This window comes from Acipenser ruthenus, chromosome 4, assembly GCF_902713425.1.
Source record: "Acipenser ruthenus chromosome 4, fAciRut3.2 maternal haplotype, whole genome shotgun sequence".
Classification (NCBI taxonomy): domain Eukaryota; kingdom Metazoa; phylum Chordata; class Actinopteri; order Acipenseriformes; family Acipenseridae; genus Acipenser; species Acipenser ruthenus.
The window spans coordinates 35,028,527-35,035,883 of record NC_081192.1 but is presented as its reverse complement, the minus strand read 5'-3'; the positions used below and the strand labels follow the sequence as shown (position 1 = coordinate 35,035,883).

Genomic DNA, 7,357 nt, shown 5'->3' with positions numbered 1-7,357 from the left:
TTTGAAATATTCGCTAGTCTCAGATGACTCGTGTAATTTTGAAATACTGTATGTAGAAACTAAATTTAAAAAAAGGTTGAAGCATTTAAAATCATAAAAATGTATAAATCCTTCACCGTGTATCAGACACTACATGTATGCCTAATATGAGTACAGCATTAGTAATAACACTAGCACAAATTTGTATGTCATTATATTTCAATGTGTGAGGATGTGCTCAGTGGTGGAAGTGGTATTGCAGGGAAGCACACGGACAACAGGAGTTTAAGTTTGTAATCTTCAATTTTCTTTCCTTTTTTTATTTTTCAAGTTCCAGGAACTGAACAGAACGGCATCAAACAAAACCAAATGTACAAAGAAAATGAACAAACAAATAACTTTTTACAAAATAAAACAAAATTCCTAAATGCAGGATAAATACTTTTTTTAACTGGGAAACAGCAGTGGTTAAATTCGGACGCCCATGCAGCAACCATATCTATCACTCTCTCAGCCTCCCTTTTATACTGGGGTTGAGAACACTCGCCCCCCCCCCCAAAAAAAAAAACTACTATACAATTACAACACATTAATTATATAAAATCGCTAGGTTTTAAATTAAAATTCCACCGAGAATTATCTCAAACAGAGTATACACCGGTAACACCAAAATGTATTTGCGCCTTGTAATCAGGCTTTACGGTAAAACCGAGGGTTTAATTGCCCCGCACAAACATGGCGCCGCCCAAGCAACATACTTACTAAACGCCATTCACCAAACAAACGGTAAATATTTTAATTTATTATGTAATTTAGTTTTACTTTCTTTAAACAACTCGGTTTCCGACATACAAACTACATATTTTCTCGGAGAATGTGCACCTTCTCATGGAAATAAGCGCTGAGCACCGCTTTCAATTAACTTTTTGATTTATGTTCTCTCTCTCTCCCTCCCTCCCTCCCTCCTCGCGGAATCATCTGACACCAGAGGTAGTACTATACCGTTTTTTATCTATATGTACATATATTTTGTTAGTGCCAGTTTAAACAGTACATGTGCATTTAATCAGTAGAGTATTCCAGCGCTGTTACTGTCGTTGCGTTCTCAACAGAGTCCCTTCTGATAAATGATTCATTTAAAACACAATAGTCAGTTCATGTTTTTATGTTTATTTTTTTAGAAGGCAGGGTACTGAACCCCCCCCCCCCCCCCCCCCCCCCCCCCCCCTTTTATAAGGGAACAAACAACACACAGGTTCATGAGTATATTACCACAACCTGTATGCTGTACTCAAACCCATTTTATTTGCAAAGTAAATATGAGACACCAAACTTTGGATAAAGATGGGACTGCTTAACTTCATGATTGTAATGTGGTAACATGTGAAAATGTGTCTATATCCCTGCATAATACTCTTTCTGGACAAAGCTAAATAGTACAATATGCACAATATAGCTTTGTGTTATTAACATGGGTCAGTATTTCACGTTTCTACACTATTACATAAGCCCATTCAAAATAATCACTCTAAATGTCAATCAGCCTCTGGGCATTTCTTTCATTCGTCTGAATCAGGTTACTGAATCATTACCGGAAATCAATATCCAAAAAAGTACATTTTAATAATGAAAAAGTCATTTGTAATGTTATTAGGACCTTTGATTTGTCACTCAAGATAGAAGACCCCACAAAGGAAAAAATATATCCAGGATCATAGCTTGTAAATGTAAAATAAATAAATAAATAATCAGATTCAGTGGGATCAGTACCAGGAAATATACACTGACCCTAAAAAGTTCTTTATATGTAACATTACAAGTCAGCTGGATGTTTTGCAAAGTTCACTGCAAGGTAATGAAACTTGGCTGGTAAGGCACCAAATGAAGAACAACTAGATTCTAGGATTATCACCACAGGGTATAGGTACAGTATAAACCACGATGGACAGTGCGGTTCCTATGATGTATACCACGCCTGGGGTGGTGATAAGGCCTGAAGCGTAAGCAAAGGGCTTTTAACCACCCCAGAAGTGGTATTTATCATCAGAACTGCACAGTCCATCATGGTTTATAGCGTACCTATATTCAAACACATTTTAAATTAAGACAAAACCAGAAACTTTTATTGTGTATACATCCGCAGTGTAATATAGTCCCAAATTTAGTTTCATTTATTGTTCACTTATTAAAAATAAATTACAATGTCCATAGTGAATTTCTGCATCAAAAGTGGCATCTCGAAACTCGAGGACTGAGCACCAGCTGATGATGTGGATGATCTGGGCGGAGTTTCAAATGACACTGAGGAAGGCAGGGGAGCAGCTGCAATGGATGCTGAAGCCGGATCTTGAGGTGAGTTTGGGCCTTTGTTATATGCAAGGCACACATATTCAAGTCCATCTTCATCCTTTCGGATCTCAAAAGATGTTTTTGTTAGTTGTCGGACACCCTTGTGTCCACATCGTGCCAGATTAAGTTGAAGATCAAACCAGACTTTACGCACCAATCCGACCGTGGTGTCGAGACAGTGCCTCAGTTTCCCGCAGACGCTTCAAATCCAGGGCGGTAATTCGAGGGGTGGTGTCTGGCCTTGTCTTTACCTGCTTTTCTAAAAGTTCTCATGACTGACAGCAGTACATTATTGCTGGTTTTAAACTCGCTGTCAGCAGAGATGTTAAAACTTCTACTGTTAATATCTATTTAGTCCAGCTCTCAGTTATAAAACTGGAGACTGAGTACTGGTCGCCAGTTGAACTTCTTGCATTGGCATAAAGTTCCCTTGATGTTGTTGATATTTTTTGGACTTATTCCCTTAAAATTAATGTCCATATTATTTTTCTTTGCCAGACTTTAAGTACATTAACAGCCCATGCTGTAGTTTTTTTTTTAATCTTTGTTTTCTTCTTTTTCATTTAGCTGTTGTTCATCTACCGTTATGTGTCTACTCTTGACAGATGCTGGTGCACTTTTTAATTTTTTTTCAGGTGGACTGCTGTCTTCACTCAGAAAGTTGGTGTTGTACCAGTTCTCTGGAGTTTCATCCCCAAATATATTAAAGGAAATAGGTGGAATGTCATTCATATTTGGCAGTGGTTTTGTAACTAACAACAAATACAATGGCAGTTTGTCATGGAATTTATAATGTAGTGGTGCGTAGTGAGTTATTCAGTGTGAAGTGGCTCATTAGTATGTAAGCCATGGTATACGCTATAGATGCACGGTCATGTGTTGCTTTTTAACCAATCAGAGGTTGTTATTTTTCCCAAGCCGTGTTAAAAATCCCTGTAAACAACACTTGTTGAAATATCTGCTTAACCCTTAGCGGTCCATTTATTCAGCACGTCGCAGTCGCGTCAGGTCCAATTTATTTTCACACGCGCAGTTTATTTTAGACGTGCTGTTTAAAAGCATTATTTTCATAGTAAAACAGGTTTAAAAGGCACTGCATATCAACAGGGCACTCAGTACTGCATCTCCAGCCCAGCCCCACCCCTCGTTCACTGTTTTTTTCATATACCTCTTGATAGTAGTGCATACCGATAAATCATCTCCTGATCACTCGTTTTATCACCAAACTCCTCAATAATGCGATCCAAGTCACTATTTTATTACTATAACATCTAAAAAAAGCTCTGCAAATGTATGTGATATACTTTGAGCACTGGATGCAGAAGCAGCTATCTTGTTTGTTTGTCCGTGTTATCTATGTGATGCCGGGGCTATCTGTATTCATGAGATACGCCCCCCCCCCCTTTTTTTTCGGCTTCTCTCGGCTCCTATCGATCTCACGCTGCCATTGAATGGTTTTCTCGGCTTTTCCCGGAGAAAAAACGACTAACCTGTTTTTTGCGTCTTTTTGATGATGTCGGACAGGGTCCGACATTGGACCGGAAAGGGAAAATTTCAATGTCGGACCAGGTCCGACATAGGACCGCAAAGGGTTAATATAGGTGCCCTTTTTCCCCCTAAGGAAGAGTTCACACTGGCACAAAAAACACCTCTTGAAAATTGAAAATTCACACTGGTTAAAATATTTTATTTTTTGGTTTAAAATATTTTATTTTTTCACAATAGCACCACAAAATGGCAAACTTACTTTATAATAATTAGTAACCCTGTATATCATGGATATGAGCAAGATAGAGCTGTAAATATATTCCATAACAGGGTCTTTCTTCACAAAACTTGTAAGATTGTTTTAAGCAATATTGTGTACTGTTTTTTAAAGCCCATTTTGATTTATTAAATCAAGTTTTGCAGTTGCTTTTTCAAATGTTTAAAGAGGGTTGATTAGTTTATTCAGCACGGAGAATCCGCTATGAATGAATGGCAATGAATGAATGATGATAATTGCAATTACAGATGATTTATGAACCGTGAAGGGCACTCAGGGCCCGAGTGAAAATAGATTTGGCCGGAGGTGGCTACCTGTGCGAGGCCGGCTGGAAATACATGAACAGTTACATGCATCCCAGAGCCGCAGATAAGAAGTGGCTATGAGCTACCTCCCCCTGGGACGAGGCACGCTGCGAGGTGGTGGCTGGGGAGGATGGAGGCCAAAACAAAACGAAGCGACATGAGAGAATAACACACAGAGCTTTTATGAGCTTGCTGATGACGTATTGGTTAGTGGCGGATTCTCCTTTGCAGAAAAGCAACCAAGTTTACAATTCTATTTTAATGCACTGTTTAAGATACTTTTTTTTTTTAAGTATTTAAAACATACTTTGAGTTGTGTAAAAATAACCATATATTTAATAAGATCATATATCAAACACAAAACCTAGCATCAATTTTCAGTGATTCCCCAAAACTGAATTGATGACCAACTTTTTTCGCATATATATTTCTTTATGAATCTTGCCTTGAGCTACGGAGACATGATTGTTTACAAAGAGTTGTGCCTCATTTGTTCCCATAGATTGTGCCTAATTAACGTTAACTTGTCTGTACATAGAGAAGTGCTGTCCTCTCTGCTTTAATCTAATCTGTATTCGTTCAAAAAATAATTGGATCATTTACACCTCATTAACATGTAATGTAATGTCTAAGCATTCATCATAATGATTGCTTATTATTTCTTTGCAATATTATCTCCTCTAATGAAACTGTTCACACAACTGCCAAGAATGCTGTAATTGGTTCTGTCATATCGCAGAGCTGGGGAACATGGTTTTCCACATGTGAAGCATTAATTGGTATGGAGACTGTGAGGTAAATATTAACCCACTATTTAATATATTATTCATTTGCAAACATATTACCAGGATAAACCCATTAAGATTAAATGTATTCCAAAGGTATAACACAGAATCACATACAGCATTCTCCAGAACAAACAATTAGAAAAATACATGCACTGAACATACAGTGTTTATAACTTCAGGGTGCTCTTCCCTAACAATATCCAAAATGAATATCTAAATTGAACACAACTGATATACTCTGACGTTTGGATCATCTACTTCATGCTACGATAATAGGTTCCTTTAACTTGCAATGCCAATTAGATTTTTGCTTGCCCTCAGCTTGTCTTATCCTGGTCTAATCTTAAAATGCCATTTTGTTACTCTTCACCTGTCGATGCAAAATAATGTACCGGTATTTGCATTTTGGAAACTGGCTTTCTTTCTGAGCCCACTTCTGCGCAGCAAAGATCCTGCTCACAAATGTGACCGTATGTATTCAAAGAAATATCACTGAAAAGTATGCTTTCTGGGGAGAAATGTTACCAGTAATGTCAGCATGTTGAAAGGGGTGGCTACACCTTTAACTGAACAGAGGGCCTTGATTTCATTTTTAGCACAGGAAAATAAAGCTCTGGTCTCATTAGATAAGCGGTTATGGTTAAAGATCACAGCGCTGTGCTCTCATCTTATATATTGCATTGATTGGCCACAGTAGGCACTGTCTTGTGCACAATTGATTTCATGCAGAGTTTTGTGTGATTGATGCGCTTCGATTATGACAAGAAAGCATTTCTATAATCCCTCTGCCAATGGAGTTATGTTTTACAGACATTCGACTCTTATAGCTGATTGATAACACTTAACTCAAAACATATTTAAGCATTAGGAATGTCAATATTTTGCCGCCAAGTGAAGGTGACCCTTGCTCTCCTGTTTGCTAAGTGCATACGGTGGTTTGCTGGTAAATTTGTGAGGGTGGTTATGTGGGCTGGCTATTATGGATTTGCTATCTTAGCCTGAAGTGTTTGCTGCTGATTATGTGATTAAATCAATAATAATTTCTGCTTGGCTTTTGTGCTCCTCGATTCATCTTCTTTTAATATGCAGCTGAGCAGAACAGCCAGCCTAAAGCACTTGAACCAAAGTGTACCGTTATAAACATTTTTACACTATTATAGGCCAGCTGGACTGAAACCACTTTAAATAGTGAAATGCAATATACAAGATATGTTAACTATATTACTGCAAGAAGTGGAATTAAGGTTTGTGAGTAATAACAGTAGACTTAATTCTTAAATGGTAGTTCTTAATGATAACTATGCAGCATCTATGGTTTACCTAGACTGCAAGTTACTTTAATGACTGTGCCCTTTATCAATTGTCTTGTTCCATTTCTATTGGTCACTGTATTGTACTGTAATCTGCAGATATAATGTGTACAGGAGTTTCATGGCTAAAATGTAAAGCCTGTCAAACGTTGAGGTCTGCTTAAATCCTGCTGCAATAAGTCATTAAAAAAATGTCACTTTCACAAATACAATAAATATAAATACAGATCCCATTGAAATATTTGCAATATGGGTCTCCAATGCCATGTTTCCAACTGCAACTTTAAATCAATCCTTTCCATTTTTATCAGCAGCAGATCAGGATCAAACAGATTTCAATGCAACACTGTCAACCCTGGTTAGGATTGCAGGCCGGCAGAACTCAACCTCTCCAGCTGACACTGATAGAGGTAGTTTCCCAAGGAGCACCCAATGGGAATGACACAGGTAATAAACCTTAAACATGTAGGGATATGTTGCCAGTATGTGAATTTATTATTGAAAAACATTACACACAGGCACCTTTGACCTTTGTGTAACATCTGGTTGGATATTGGATTGCAGACCACAGATACAGTTTGATATTGGAACAAGATTACGTTTTTTATGGTGCAGATGGAAATGTCATACAGTATGTGCACCAAGGTTTCTACCAGTGCAGTTCTCTCTCTAGTGTATGTATTTATGTATTTTTTTTTTTTTTGTGAATGTAGTGCTCTTGAAAGGTGAAGGACAGCTCAATTGGCCCTGAAAATTACCTTGACCCATCACTTAGCCTTCTAAATAAATGATGAACAATTGCAGTGCCCTATCTTAATTTTTTTAAACAATGTATTTAGCTACATCATCAATTTCTGGAAG

The 7,357-nt window shown here is 37.6% G+C and overlaps 1 long non-coding RNA gene across 2 annotated transcripts; it reads left to right on the top strand.

Annotated features, from left to right (window-relative positions):
- Positions 1-693: 693 nt before the first annotated feature.
- On the top strand, positions 694-6,791 carry LOC117399980 (uncharacterized). Of its 2 annotated transcripts, none has more exons than XR_004544174.2 (3): positions 694-765; positions 2,210-2,331; positions 2,964-6,791. It is a non-coding gene; the product is annotated as an uncharacterized LOC117399980 (long non-coding RNA). The 2 variants fall into 2 exon arrangements; XR_004544175.2 differs by having other exon boundaries at positions 700-765; positions 2,191-2,331.
- Positions 6,792-7,357: the final 566 nt, after the last annotated feature.